Source organism: Triturus cristatus, chromosome 6 (genome assembly GCF_964204655.1).
Source record: "Triturus cristatus chromosome 6, aTriCri1.1, whole genome shotgun sequence".
Classification (NCBI taxonomy): domain Eukaryota; kingdom Metazoa; phylum Chordata; class Amphibia; order Caudata; family Salamandridae; genus Triturus; species Triturus cristatus.
The window spans coordinates 999,233,225-999,248,598 of record NC_140589.1 but is presented as its reverse complement, the minus strand read 5'-3'; the positions used below and the strand labels follow the sequence as shown (position 1 = coordinate 999,248,598).

The following is a 15,374-nucleotide window of genomic DNA, read 5'->3' as shown; positions in this document are numbered from 1 at the left end:
GTGTGTGTGTGTGCACACGTGGTGTGTCTTCCGTGTGTGTCTGTGTGTGTGTGCATTCTCAAATTTGCATAGGCATCAGAATGCCAACACTGTCAAAAGACTATAAGTCATGCCTGGAAGTAATAGGTCCAGTATATCATAGATGATTTACCACATATGTTAATGTCTTCAATGGATAATGTACTATAATGGAGAATGTGCTGCAAGGCTAAACGCTCATAAGGTCCCAAAGGAGAGACCTATTGGCTATGCCAATGCTTGTTCCAATTCCATTTGCAAAAACTTGTGAGTAGTTATCTCTCCCTTGAGAGGAGTCAGAAATGGAATTAATCAAAGAAACAGGATTCTTCTGTCTAGGTCTTATGATCATACCATATTCAGTCTGGTGCCTCCTCTCTAAAACATTGATGCCTTTAAGAGCAAGGTAAACTTTGCCATGGATAGTTTTATTTTGAAAGGAAATATCAGGTGTTTCAAGCATTAACAGTCTCCTATTTGCCAACCACGTTCACATCACTACTGCGAAGTTTGTTTCAGGTGTAAGTGACTGATTCTGTTTGCTCAGCCCAACGCATGGGTGACAATGTCGCTGCTTTGAGATCTTGCGGTGAGTGTGCTTCAAAATTGACTTGCTGCAACTTTTCTTGGAGTCCTGCTCACACTTGTTCTTGGTGCAAGTTTGTCTTTTCGATTCCGGTGACAGACATTCCATGGTCTATTACTGTCTGTGTGGATGGCTGGGTTACATCAGACGTTCTTTCTTTTCTCTTTATGCAGTCACCAGTGAAGCACAATTAAGAAAGAGTAATATTTAAAACAGTTCTACAAGGAAGTTTCTCATGCAATTGATGTGAGAGTTTTCCTGTTATGGTTACCTATGTTCTTTATAATGTGCTTAGGGCACCATCTACTGGACATGTTCTGCAACAACAAAGCTCTTTATTTCTAACATGCATTTCTCCTCTTCAGGAATTAATTTTGGAATTCGGTATGTTTGTATTCTAAACTATTGCTATGCTAAAACTGTTAGTGACTGTTAGTGACTTTACAGGTACTGCTCTGCCAAACGATCTAGGAAATGTTATTCATCATGAGGATCTCCTGTTTCACTATACTGACTCTTAGAAATGCCCTAAAGGACCTGGGTCTTCAGTGGGAACTCGGGTGAGAAGTCGTTCACCGGAGAGTATCGTTTATTTAAAATTGTTTTGTTCCTTTTCCCCAATGCTTTACTTATTGGATTGCATGTTTCGTAGAATATATTATTCTCATGTCCATTTGAAAATGTAAACCGTTTGCATTTCCACCTCTAAACAAATATTTGTATGTGACATTTTTCACTGTTTCTTTCATGGATCTTGGAACTTATTTTTATTGACTCCACCTGTGCATATTTACTTTTTGTGGATTAGTTCAAGGTTTATGTTGTAATAGCCTTTTGGCTATGTGATATTCCACTTGTGAATGGATATGTCACCTACTTTGTTCCTACATGTACTTGGTTTGCAAGTTTCAGTAAAGGAATTGTCATTATTTGAGGTATACGTAATGATAGCCTACTGGCTATGTGATATTTCACTTGTGTGTGGATATGTCACCTACTTAGTTTCTACATGTACTTTGTTTGCAAGTTCCAGTAAAGGAATTGCCATTATTTGTGGTATAAGTTATGATAACCTACTGGCTATGTGATATTCCACTTGTGCATGGAAATATCACCTACAGAGTTTCTACTTGTTACTTTACTTTACAGTGCTGGATTTACAAATCCGCTGTGCGTAGCATCTACTGCTATGATTTTCTGACAGTGTGTGTTTTTCACTTTTTCACATGGTACCTGTGCGTGATTCCACACCTATTTACTGTCATGTTAGATTTATTTTCAAAATCCAACAGTGTGTAGTTTTCATCCCTGTTTTACTCCTGTTTTACTCTTCTTTTACTTCTCTCTAGGGATTATGCGTTGGATCATTGCCAACGTTTTCCTTGTGTACGTGAGTAAGAGAGTTCTGCTTGCTGTTTCTTGTTGAGAGTGTTTTTTCTTGTCCTTCTCTTGCACTTTTTGTTGGTGTTCTCTGCTTATCATCTCCATGCTAGTCTGGCCGAATGGCGTGTCTGCTGGTAACTCGGATGTCAAGTTCTTGCATTAGTCTGTGTTTGTTTTTTCTATTGCTGCGCGAATGGTGGGAAACATCCTCTTTGTTATACTTGTGTATTCCTTGTTTTATTTTGTTCTTTTCTACAGCCCTTTGTTACAAGATTTATTTGTATTGTAACCATTGTCCCCAAAAATATCCCGCAAGATCAATCCTGCTACCTTCAAATGCAGTAGTGATGACATCAGGAGGTAGTAAAACCATATTAGACCAAGATTGTTTATATTTATCAATGGAAATTATAGTGATTCTGGCACCTGCATCAATAAGTAATGAGATGTCAAGGGACTTGATGGAAACTTGGACAAAAGGATCCCCACATTTTTTTTATCTGAATGTACGTTATTTATGTACAGATATTCAACGGAGACAACAGATAAAGATAATTCTTCCACTCTTTTGTCTAAGGCATCTGAAATTTCAGTGGGAGTTATATCATGAACACTTCAGCTGGAAAACGCTCGCCTCCTCTGCACACCTTGCCAAAATGGCCAGTTTTTTTACATTTGTAACATTCTTGGGTAATAGCAGGACAATTTTTGAAATTCGAAAGATGAGAAGGCGAACTACATCTGTAACGCTGGAAACCAGAGGAAGGACGTACAGAAGACTTCTTCCTGTCAGAAATATCTTTACCTTTTTTAAACTTGGGATCGCTGAGATGTTGTCGAGCGATGGAAGAAGAACTAATGGCACTACTGTCGAACAAGTGTTGGACTCCAATTGTTTGTCGTCCAGTTCTGACCGCTCGATACTTTTAGCGATATCAACAGTTTCATCCAAAGATGGATTCTTGCTGGAAAGTAATTTCTTCTGAATCCTCTTGGAATAGCACCTGCAAACAATTTGGTCTCTAATTAATTGGGAAGTAAAGTCCTCAAAATCACAATAGCTAGCTAAAACTTTTAAAGCAGTGACATAAGTGTCTATGGATTCACTTGGAGATTGAACACGAGTAAAATATTTGTGTCTATGGACCACAAAAAAACTCTATCTTCAAAATAAGTACTATGTTGTTTGAGAGCTCATTGATATTTGTCCATATCACCACTATCATGGCCAGTGTAAGTGGGTAAGTGATCATAAACATTTTGCCCCTCAACACCTAAATAATAGTAAAGAAGACTACGTTTCCTATCCGGTTTAAACTTCATGCCATCAATCACTCCTAGGTAAGCAATGAATGATCTGAACCACAATCGCCATTTTAAAGGTGGTTCTCCAGGATCCTGCAAAAAATAGTTGGGAGGAGTAATAACAGTTTGCATGGTGTGACATAAATAATAGACAGATAGCAGGAAAGATTGAAGGAAAGACAAAAGTGAAAGGAGAGAGAACGCACTGAATTCACACACGTAGGAAAGCCAAGTAAAATAATAAATATTTAGAATGTGAGTCAATTAGTCCATATGATAAATATGATATACATAAAACAAAAAAATACAATATTAGAGACCATTATGCAACGTTGCTATAATTGACCAGAAAGTGTGTCAATCACTGAAAACACAAATTGTAAAATTAGCATGCTAGATCTTTAGCAGATGCACTTCCTTGTTCACAGGAAGTGATGTCACGGTGTTAGTGATAAACACTTTAGATCGTTGTTAGGGGCGAGAAAAACAGTCAGGAGCAACGTGAAGAAATTTAGGCCTCCAGGACCTCAAACAAGTAATAAACAACGACGAATATCGCCCGTAGCAGATGGGTTAAAGTGACGAACACAGGACGAAGCAGACACCAGAGCGGTATCCCACGGCTGGACACGTTGAAGTAAGTCAACGCTAAGCAGCAGATGGGTGAGGCAGCCAGAGCAGTATCCCACAGCTAGATGCGTTGAAGAAAGGCCACGCTAAGCAGCAGATGGGTGAAGCAGCCGGAGCGGTATACCACGGTTGAACGCATTGAAGGAGGGCAATTCTAAGCAACTCTGGATCTGGTTACCTGGACAACAAGGTATTGTCATGTCAGACAGCGTGTCTAAGGAAACCAAGGTAAGTAACGAAAGGAATCCTGGTGGGAAGCGAAGATTGAGCGAGGACACGATCAAGAGGTGACACGCAGGGGAATTCAAAAGTCAACCCAGGCGCATGCAGTAATGCTTGCGAGTAATACATCTGGACAAACAACAGATGAAAAACAAGTGCGTGAGGCAAGTATAGGCATCAGTCCACAAATCGAACAGAGTTCACTGGGGCTGGAAATAGGGGGAAAAAACGATCTCTGGGCCCGTTGGAGAAAACAGAGAAGAGCAGTATCTGAACAAATCAGGAGATCTGAATAGAAGAACGTCTTCCAGGCAAAACAGGTCCAGATCCCAGTCAGTCGCCAATTGAAATGAAGTGGTCGACCACAAGGAGAGTTGAGTAAAAGATTTATCCCAGCTGTAGGTACATAGGACTAACGGGCCCAGAGAATCAGCACCAACTGAAGCTGATGTTCTCATCCCCACATTCTAGTAAAGCATAACACAAAGCAGAGGGACATAACAATCCCAACATTCTATACCATAAGAGATACAAGACGAGGACACCTAAAATACAATATGTAGTACTACATATTAGCACATAGAACACCACAACGTCCTCATATTAATTCACTCCCAGTACCGATACTCCTCTACGCGGATGACACGGTGATCCTGGTGCGTACTGGTAATGTGCTGCGTCGACTCGCAGAGGAGTATGTGAAATTCATGAATAATTTAGACTTGAAAATTTATTATTCTAAGTCTTTCATTCTTGTTGCAGGTCCAAAGCAGCAGAAACAGCCACAAATGTATATTGAAGGGGCGAAATTAGACATCGTGGACTCTTTTACTATTTAAAGATCATGTTTGATCGAGAAAATAGTTGTGGAAGTATGGTTTCTAACAGGGGACTACTGATCAAAAACATATTGGGGTCCTTTTTAAATTTGTGAAAAAACTCAGGACTAAGCCTGTTGGAGTGATAAAAAAGTTTTATGAAGAGAAAACTGTATCTGCTGCCTCTTATGGGGCAGCTGTTTGGGACATCTCTGACGCCTCCAAACTACAATGTATAGAAGATGCCTGGTTTCCTTGCCCTAGTCATGTTGTAACTATAACTGCCACAAGGAGTTCAGAGTTCCTTATATCATTGATAAAATCTATATTGCACCAATTTTGATGTGACACTCAGTCTGGCGCTAGGAAAATCTTTTTTTAACTAGGGATATTGTAAATGACGTTCTGAAATTAGATGGTGTGAACAATATTAGCTAGTTAAAATATGTTGAATCCAACCTTCAGGCGGCTGGTTTACACCACCTTTATGAAAACCCGAAGATGTATCAGTCTATTTCTAAAAAAGAGTTGAAAATTCACCTGCTGACTCATTTACAGGCGAGGAGGCACGATATTAATTTAAAACTTTCGGCAGTCAGATCATATCACGCTGTCCCGAGTATAACAATGATCAATGAGATTTCGACTTATCTATCATTTGTTACAAATCTTCAACATAGATATATATTTGAATGAGATTTTGCTTAAATTATATCCCCTTGATATTAGGTGTTCCAACTAAAACCTATGTGATCACTGACCTTCCACTCTGTCCTTGTGACAAGCGATCTATTCAGAATGATCTCCATTTTTTGTTCTTCTACAAAATCTACGGTGATGAAAGAAAAAGATTCATTGTCCCCCTTATGCGTAAAATGAACTTCAAACAATGTTGTGCTGCCTTATATTATATCCAGTTGCTGTCTAACTCTTTTACATGCTTTTCTTTGGTCTCATTCTTTTTATCTGCTCTGAGAAAAAGGAGATCATATTGTCATTTTGAAACTTAAAGTGCAAATTAAGGGGGGCGCTAGAGGGCGCACGGCGAGATGGTCGCCTGTTAAGACGGCTCCGCCTGGTCAAGCTGAAAATGCGGTAGTAACAGCGTAAGGCGGACTCGGAACGGCCCGCAAATGGAAGCAACGGTCATCGGAAACGTGGGGCTCTGATCGGACCGTGTGATACAGCGGATGCACGGCTGCAGCGATCCGTAAGCCGAACTTACTCTCTGACCCGGAGAAGAGAAACGGCGCGAACAAGATGGCGGCGCCCAGGGACCAACGGTAAACGCTGGAGCGAAGGCGGAGGCGGGCTACCTCGGTGGCGCAGAGAGGCAAACGGAACGCTGCGTGGCCCCCCCGGGACTTGTTATCGCTGTGCACGGCGCCTAAAGGTGAGGTGGGGGACCCACGCCGACGAGTGGCCGCCTCGCCTGGGACGGTGCTGCATGTGGCGAAGTAGGTGCGCCAGCGGCATGGAACGGAGGAGTGCTGGACATTGCGGTGGGGGCTGCTGAAACATGTTCGTTGAGTGAAGGCGCCTGAGACACCTGCAGTGCCACGGTGGGGCAATAGAAGACCGCAATTGCTCCCTCACGTTGGGGGACTGGCGAGGGGAACCCGGCCTGAAGGCTAACGGTGGAAGTGTGCTAAATCTGGCGCCATCGGTTTGCCGTGGCGGTGTCCCCGATGTGGTTCTGCTAGATCGTGAAGCATCGGAGGACGAGCCGTGGCGCTGTGAGGGCTGCAGCTCAATAACGTACTGCGGATGGTCTGGCTATCGGTGTCCTGTCCCAATGCAGCGACCGTGATGGCGATGGAGGGATGAGCAGTGTGCAACAACGTGTGGTGCTTGACGACCTGGGTGCCAGCCTCACTGCAGTCCAAGACGCAAACAGAATAGGACATGGAGTAAAACCCCGGCAATAGTGAATTACTAACCAAGTGACAGTTCCCGCAGGACCAGGCTGTGATCCTTACCATTGGCGTGGCGCCACCCGGCGCAAACGATTGCAGTGCCGGATTGGCATCAGCGGGAAGGCAACATGGGAAAGCCGGACAGGGGACAGGCCAAGCTCCAATTTGAGGCAAAAAAAGCATCCAAGGAGGCGACGATGACGCAGGCCACCGTACCGGACACTGACCCGTGGTTGTCGGAGGGCATGGAGGGGGTACTGCAAGCCATACAACGAAGGCTACAAGACATAAACGGCAAGCTAGACACGATCACTCTACGTGTGGACAACATGGCGGCTAAACTGGACAAACATGGGGAACGGCTGGTGGAGGCGGAAACTCGTATCTCGGCGGTGGAAGATGAATCCCATGGCACGACCAAGAAATGTGCAGAGATGGAGCGGCTACTGGACGTTATTAGAGCCAAGTCGGAAGATTTTAGAAGCGAGGTCCCGACGTAATAACGTTTGTATCGCGGGGATTCCTGAGTCAACAAACACAGGCCGCATGGAGACATATATTGAGGACCTACTACGTGATGTATTTGGTGTGGAGAATCTATCCACAATGTTCGTGGTAGAACGTGCCCACAGATCTCTGGCCCCGCGACCGAAGCCAGGAGCCACGCCACGTATTATACTGGTCCGTGTTCTCAACTATAGAGACCGAGATACTATACTGCGGTTGGCGCGGGAAAAGAAGCAGATCAACTACAAAGGTAATTAACTGGAATTTTACCCGGATTTCACGATGGCAGTGCAGCAGGTGAGGAAAGAATTCGGAGCGGTAAAAGAGAGGTTGCGCAATCTTAAAATCGAGTACGCAATGTTGTATCCCGCGCGCCTAAAAGTGAACCATGAAGGCCGCGTCACCATCTTACAGTCACCAAAAGCAGCCCAAGACTTCCTCAAGCAATTACTAGCCAGGCGCAAAGAACAACAGCGTACAGTGCAAGAGAGTGACCAGGACTAATTGACCACCGTGGGTATGTTGAAACTTGATAATGAAGCATCACACACTGGTAAGGTCTACCTATATATATACTACTCTGGGATATTATAGACTGGACTGGGCGAGCCCCAAACTAATGAACGGCTTGAAGTACATTAGGACACTGGTGGACATGGGCTGCGGGGCGGGAAATCAGGCCGCCATTGTTGCTATTAAACTCTGTGTTGGTGGTAAGGAGACCAGTAAACGTGATGTATCGTGGGTACACTGGGCGCTAAGAGTCTCAGGGAGTGCTCATGCATGCACGGTAGTGAACATGGGATTGCGGGCTGGGATAGGTCTGCAAAATATCCGTATGCTTGACCACATCCATTTCGGTGGATGACGATGTGTGCTCTAGGTGGATCCCCTGCATGGGAGCTCCCCAAACAATGGTTTGAGTTATGTGTTCAATTGCTGAGGGGATATGGCTTTGGCATGGTTGGGGTGCTGAAGTGGGAGGTGGGGGGGTACAAGGGGGTTGGGGTTTGTTGGTTCACAGACTGGGGCGCTTGAGACACGTTGCTGAATCCACTGTGACTTTTTGGACTTATGTGATTATGTGGCTGTGGGGGTATTGGTACATGGTTGCAAGTTCTCAACTATTTCATCTTACAGAGCTCATAGATGCATCTACACAGCTATGACAGCACGACATAAGCCACTGCATTTACTAACGTGGAATGTCAGGGGTCTAAATAATCTCAAAAAAGTTAGACAAGTCTTTGCATACTTAGATAGACATGCGATAGACGTTGCACTACTACAGGAAACGCACATAGCACCCACAACTAAGTCAAAGCTGGGGAGCCGGTGGGCGGAGGCCACACACGGATCCTCATATTCATCATACGCTAGGGGTGTGATTATATTGGTAAAGAAGGGGGTACAGTTCGATATTGACACCACGCTCACTGATGACACGGGGAGGTCGGTCCTCATCACGGGCAGAGTGCGGGGGCAACGAATAGCCATACTCAACACATATGGTCCCAATGTGGATGACCCCGAGTTCTACCACAAGATCTGGCGCACATTGAGTGAGCTACCAGACGTGCCAGTGATATGGGGAGGAGACTTCAACCTTGCGCTGAATGACACACTAGATAGGTCGGGCACTGCACAGGAGCCACATAGAAAGGCGGTAAGCAAAGTAACGGAACTCATGATCGACAGGCGTCTGTTAGATATTTGGCGGGTCCGGAACCCGGCCGGCAAAGAGGCGACACATGTTTCGGCTGCTCATGGCAGTTGGTCACGCATAGACTATTGGCTAGGATCGGAGGAGATAATACACTGGGTGGATACCATTAAACACCTCCCCAGGACGCTATCGGACCACAGTCCGGTCCTGCTGGCGCTGATGATCCCGCATTATGCACCGCCACCGTATAGCTGGAGATTCAACGCCAGGGCACTGTTGGATCCGAACTATAAGGAAACGTTAACTCAGGCTATAGAGGAATATTTTGCTATTAATGCCCCCACAACGAAGGACAAGGGCCTATTATGGGAGGCATTTAAGGCGACTGTTCGAGGCGTTTGCATTGGTACAACTGCGGGCATACTAAAGGATATCAGACGACAGCTTACTATACGAGACGATAAGCTCAGCGACCTAGAACGTGAATATGAAAGCACACATGAGTTGCGCCTGCTCGGTGAAATTCGTGTTCTCCTCACGGAATACCAGACATATGCAGACGATGAATTAAAATATATTGGCAGACGGCAGGAAGCGCGACGCTATGGGGAGAGTGGCCGACCGAGCAACAGCCTGGCAGCAAAAATCTGTTCCGGCAGACGACCGCAGGTAGTAAGGGCGGTAAGAGATGACGGGGGTGAACTGCGGTCGGACATGCCAGGCATAATGGCGGCATTCAAGAAAACGTATGAAGCTCTCTATGCATCGCAATCTAAGGCAACGTCGGAAGAGATAATGGAGTATCTGGCGGATGTTGCGATTGCGTGGCTGTCAGACGCACAGAGGGAATACTTATCTGCGCCTATAACTGAGGAGGAGGTGACGGAGGTCATCAAATCTCTCCCTAACGGCAAAGCGCCGGGCCCAGATGGGTTTACAGGCGAGTTCTACAAAACATTCGCAGAACAATTGGTGCCACACTTGGTGGACATGTACGGTGAGGCTCATGAACGGCAGCGGCTGCCGCCGTCCCTGCGAGAAGCCATGATTATAACCCTCTTAAAACCGGATAAAGACCCCGAATGCTGTGACTCGTATAGGCCATTGTCCTTAATAAATGTCGATAATAAAATACTAGCTAAGCTCATAGCCATGAGGTTACAACCACTTATGACTAAATTGGTGTTGCCGGACCAGTCGGGATTCATCCCGACTAGGTCCACGGTTCATAACACCAGGACGCTCTTTGCATTGTCGCACTATTTGATTCCTGATACCAAGGCGGCGGCAGTGCTCCTTGATGCGGCGAAGGCCTTCGATTCCATCGAATGGCCTTACCTGCAAACGATTCTGCAACGCATGGGCTTCCCACAGCTTTTCCTCCAGGGGATACAGTTGCTGTACACGGCACCCACCGCCTGTATTAAGGTTAATAACTACATCTCTGACCCAATACGCATCGCGCGGGGCACGAGGCAGGGCTGCCCGCTGTCCCCCCTGCTTTTTGCGTTGGCGTTGGAGCCCTTGGCATGTCAAATTCGGCAAAAACACCACTACTCGGCGCTGCAGTTTCCACAGCGGCCGCTACACATCTCGTTATATGCGGACGACATGGTACTCTATGTCCGTGACCCTGAGCTCAACCTGAACCCCTTGCTGAGGGAATATATCCGATTCGGACGACATTCGGGTCTAAAAATAAACTGGTCTAAATCCCTAATAGTACCGCTAACGGACACCACAAATCCGTGCGACTTGGACTACCCATTGGAGTGGCAGTCGGACCCGGTGAGATACTTGGGTGTCTGGTACCATCGGGATCCGGAAGTGGTGATTCGTACGAACTACGGTAGAGCAATGGCGACATTAGAAGAAAAAGTAGAGCGATGGATTCAGTTGCCATTGTCCCTGGCGGACCGCTTAGCTGTGGTAAAGATGGTCATACTGCCGAAGTTGTTGTATTTATTTAACAATATTCCGATTCAACCCCCACTCGAGGTGTTCCGTAGGATATCCACCCTAGTTCTTCGCCTGGTATGGGCAGGCAGACACGCTAGAATCGGAATGCGTGCTCTTACGCTACCTTATGCCAAAGGGGGATTTAGGGTCCCTGACTTCTTCTTGTATTATTTATGCGCGCAGGCCCAGCATGCCCACGTGTGGTACCACCCAGTTCCTTATTTGACACATGCAGCGATAGAAGAGGGAGATGCACACCCGATACCTTTAGACGCCATCCTACCCCACCAAAGACCCCCGTTGCATAATCGTGATATCAACACTATTGACACAACCGTTAAAGCGTGGAAAATCATGGGCAGGAAGGCGGGCAAACTGCCACTGTATGCACCGGCGATGCCGATACACCATCATCCGGAGCTGTCGGTCACTCGGGAGGATGTGGGTATGGGACTGCTTAGACAGGTGGGGCTTGTCACAATGGGTGACCTCTATGAGCAGGGGGCTTTTAGACCACTCACAGACCTGACATTTATAAGTAATCAAACACTACTATTCCAATTCACATATCATCGTCTACAGGGTGCACTGAAAGCGCTCTACCCGTCATACCCAGGGGAGCCACCGGCGATGGCTACATTGCAACTGCTGATCACGACTGACACGGCCACACGTATGGTTTTGAGACTATACACCTCACTGCAAGAGGACATAGCGGGAAATACAGATGATGCGAAGGGTAAATGGAGCAGTGACTTGGAAGAGCCTTTGACGGAGGAAGAGTGGGCTACAGCCTGCTCCCTCACTGGTATGCTAACACCTAATGGAGGCCTGCGTATGATACATTACAAATACTTACATCGCACATATTACACCCCAGTAAAACTTTACAAATATGGGCTGCGGGCGGATTCCAGATGTTGCCGCTGTGGGATGGACAACGCAGATTTCACACATTTGGCATGGTACTGCAGTGAGATAGCTGGATACTGGGTGGAGGTCACACAGACGGTGGGGAAAATGGTAGAGGCAACAATAAAATGTGACATTAAAACCTGTCTGCTGGGACTGATACCGGGGATAAGGGCGAATAAGAGAAAATTCTGTGCGGTGGCATTGCTAATGGCCAAGAGAAGGGTGTCGTTGTGCTGGGGCGGAAGAAGGGCACCTCAGACTAGACAATGGTTACAGGATTTGACATACTGTAAAGAAACGTTACAAACGTACGAGGAGGAGCTACCAATGGGCTCTCGGCCCAGAGACTACTGGCACTACCTGGTGCAATACTTGCAAGCTTACCCGATTGCCTAAATGTAGATATATGCTGGACTTGTGCTTACGGAGCTCCACAGCCTTGGGACACTCTCGTTCAAAAATGGATGACAAATGTTGTTGCGCCACAGTATGTATGTTTCAGAGTTGTTGACATTGTATGTCATTGTATTGGTATTAAAATGTCAATAAAAAAAAATAAAAAAAAGTGCAAATTAAGCCATTGGATTGCGCAATAATTGTGTGTACATTTATGAACTAATGTCTCCTCTTAATTAGTGAACAACTTTTTAAACTCATTTTTACCTTTTTTATCAAACCTGTTTTAATACATCTAATTTTATATTTTAATAAAGCGGAAATTGATGTACATGTGTTTGTAGAATACTTTTTATGCCATTGTAGTGTTGGCGAAATAGTTATTTCTGATTGACGTTATTGTTTATCAGTCTATTTCATTTTATCTTCTCTAGGGATGTAAGGCCATTATGGCTTTTTTCATCAGGGCTTGTCTAACCATTAATTTTGCTAAAACCTAAATGTATTCTTTGCCTCTCTAAGAGTTCGCAACATTCAACCAATAAAGTTTGAAATGAGTCCTTCACATGTGCATTTGTTTCATATTTCACTTCAGTTTTTAAATTGTTACTACAAATCAAGTCACCACTTTCCTATTATTGGTTATTGTCTTGAAGGCTTTCAATATTTTGATGTTGTCTAATATTGTGTGTTCCCACCTTATGTTTCAATGAACTTGCATTCTTTTTCTTGTGATTTTTCGCATGGAAGGTGAGACTTAGTTAGGCAAAGGACAAATAAGAACTGGGCAACTATTTTCAATTTGAACATGAGAAATTGCAAATAGCGTAACATTACAAAGCTAACTAAGTTATATATTTTTCCCTCTATTGACAATACAGAAAGCACTGCAAACTAATAATTATAACTTTTAATAACATTCCTTTTCCAAGAGTAAACTTTACATCATGTAGCAAAAGTCAATCACTTTGTTAGACTATATTCGTTTTATGAGTACAAAGTGTGAATATGCGGAATGCAAAGGTATTTGGTTTATCAAAAAAATAATATACTTGAAAACACACACTCAGCCACTAGCAATAGAAATAGTGAAGTGACTGCTTTCTTGTGGGCATTCAAGCATATTTTATGACATTATAGGTTCTGTTTGCATTTCCTCACGTTTTCCTTTTCAGTGACATCGCCTGAGATTCATGGATCCTAAATTGCCATTTAAACACACACATACATTTTGTTTTACAGAATCTCTGAAGGAGCTGTGACTGGCGGTATGTCGAAAGCAACTTTCCTATTTTTTGATTCTAGCATACTATGTCAAAAGGAACTGCAGAGCAGAAACAAACCCTCTTAAAATGCTTTCAAATTAAAAAAGAATATGCTATTTTCTCGTGTGAACTGTATGCCTCTTTGCAAGAGAGCGTCAAACACATCGGCCCATTCTCGGTTGTATACTTTTCCACCATTGATGCACCAAAATGTCCTGCGCTTCAAGCGAACCAAACATTCAAAGTGAGAATCCCATTTTTTCTACTTGCACTATTTTTTACAATGTCCAATATCCAGTGCAAATGCTGTAATGTATACCCTTTAGAATATGCCAAGGCTGATGCAGAATATTTAGGTTTAGAATAGCCAAATGCTGATCACCTGCATTCTGCCAAGGGAAAATGCCTCTGATTAACTTTATGTAAATCAGCTCAATGTAGCAACATGATGTGATGATTAGATTATCTATACATTTGCTGATAACATACATCCTTACAATATATCTATTTGTAAGGTGAATACTGGGAGATTATAATATTTCTTCAAAATGAATGTAACTTGTTAAATCTGCAGCCAATAAAGACGTTTTATTACCACTGCAAATTCTAATGCTTTTTCTTATTTGCTTTTTATGCTGCCAGTATTGTTTCCACATAGAGCAGCACCTAACAGGAGCATTTGTTCAAAATTAAATTATATTTGCCAATAGAATGAGTATTTCGTCCATTCTTGATATAGCGTCTGCAATGGGGTACAGTAGCTTTGACTCCTTGAGGTAACTGTACAGCAACTGCACCGCCATTGGAACGCCAGCAGGCCGCCTCTGTAGGGAGACTACAGCTCCCAGAACTCCTTCCTGGGGGCCACACCCCCTTTGCACACTTAAGCCCATCGGAGCCCAGAGGAGGCTGGGCTAAGCCCCCCCCCTCTGAAAGCTGGGCCAGGAAAATCATAAGTCACTGCATTGGACAACAACTAGTCGTTCAGATGTTAATATGGGTAAGTGAAAGGCTCTGGCTGAGAAAGCGGCGTAGGGCATAGTTAACACTTTGGATGCTTCTCTTTCAAGAGCGGCAAACGTTTTGTGGCAGGAGATAGAGCTTACTGAGCGCCGACCTTCATTGGAAGAGGGAAGATGTACAACGGTCTCCATTTTATCCTTGTCTGGGCCTTGCACTGCTTCATTTCCTAGAACTGAGCAAGACAACACTCCCCCTGCACCTCTAACTAGCCCACCTGTGAGTTCATTGAAATCTGCCCCCTTCTCTTCATCTATTTTAGTTACTCAGTCTGCACTTAAAAGGAAGAGAACTGGAAGAAACATGAAAGTTAATCTCACAACAGTTACGAGGTCAGTGAGATCTCTTATCCCTACAATTGCACCAGATACTAGCCCACATTCTGTGCCTGATACCCGTTCCAATTTATTGGACGATGATGCTGTGTGGCAAAAATTGGAGGAGAAGGTAGCCAGTTTACTCCAGCCAATCTTGGTTAGACTAACCAAAATAGAAGAATGCTTATCCACTTGGGAAATAAATGGACAAAAGGGCCCAGCCCTTTTATGCCCTCAACAACAAGCGGGAGTGTTACAACTACAAAGGAAAAAAGTGGAAGGGGAACTAAACCAATGCTCAAGCTGTCTGCTAGAGTGGATAGGACATTGTTTGCCTGAATCACAAAAACAGAATAGGAAGGGGGCTCAATTGGCTCCACCATGTCACTCACCAACCCCCCCGATGGTAGCTCAATGGGGGATGTTCTGCAGTGTGTGGGGGTCAAGGAGG

At 44.5% G+C, this 15,374-nt stretch overlaps 1 protein-coding gene across 2 annotated transcripts in view; it reads left to right on the top strand.

Annotated features, from left to right (window-relative positions):
• LOC146820912 (uncharacterized) overlaps nt 1–14,187 on the top strand; it is a 516,513-nt gene extending 502,326 nt beyond the window's left edge. For both annotated transcript variants that reach the window (XM_085609307.1, XM_085609308.1), the window contains exon 6: nt 13,564–14,187. The gene's annotated coding sequence lies outside the window, so the exon portion shown is untranslated. The remainder of the gene's footprint in view (nt 1–13,563) is intronic.
• Nucleotides 14,188–15,374: the final 1,187 nt, after the last annotated feature.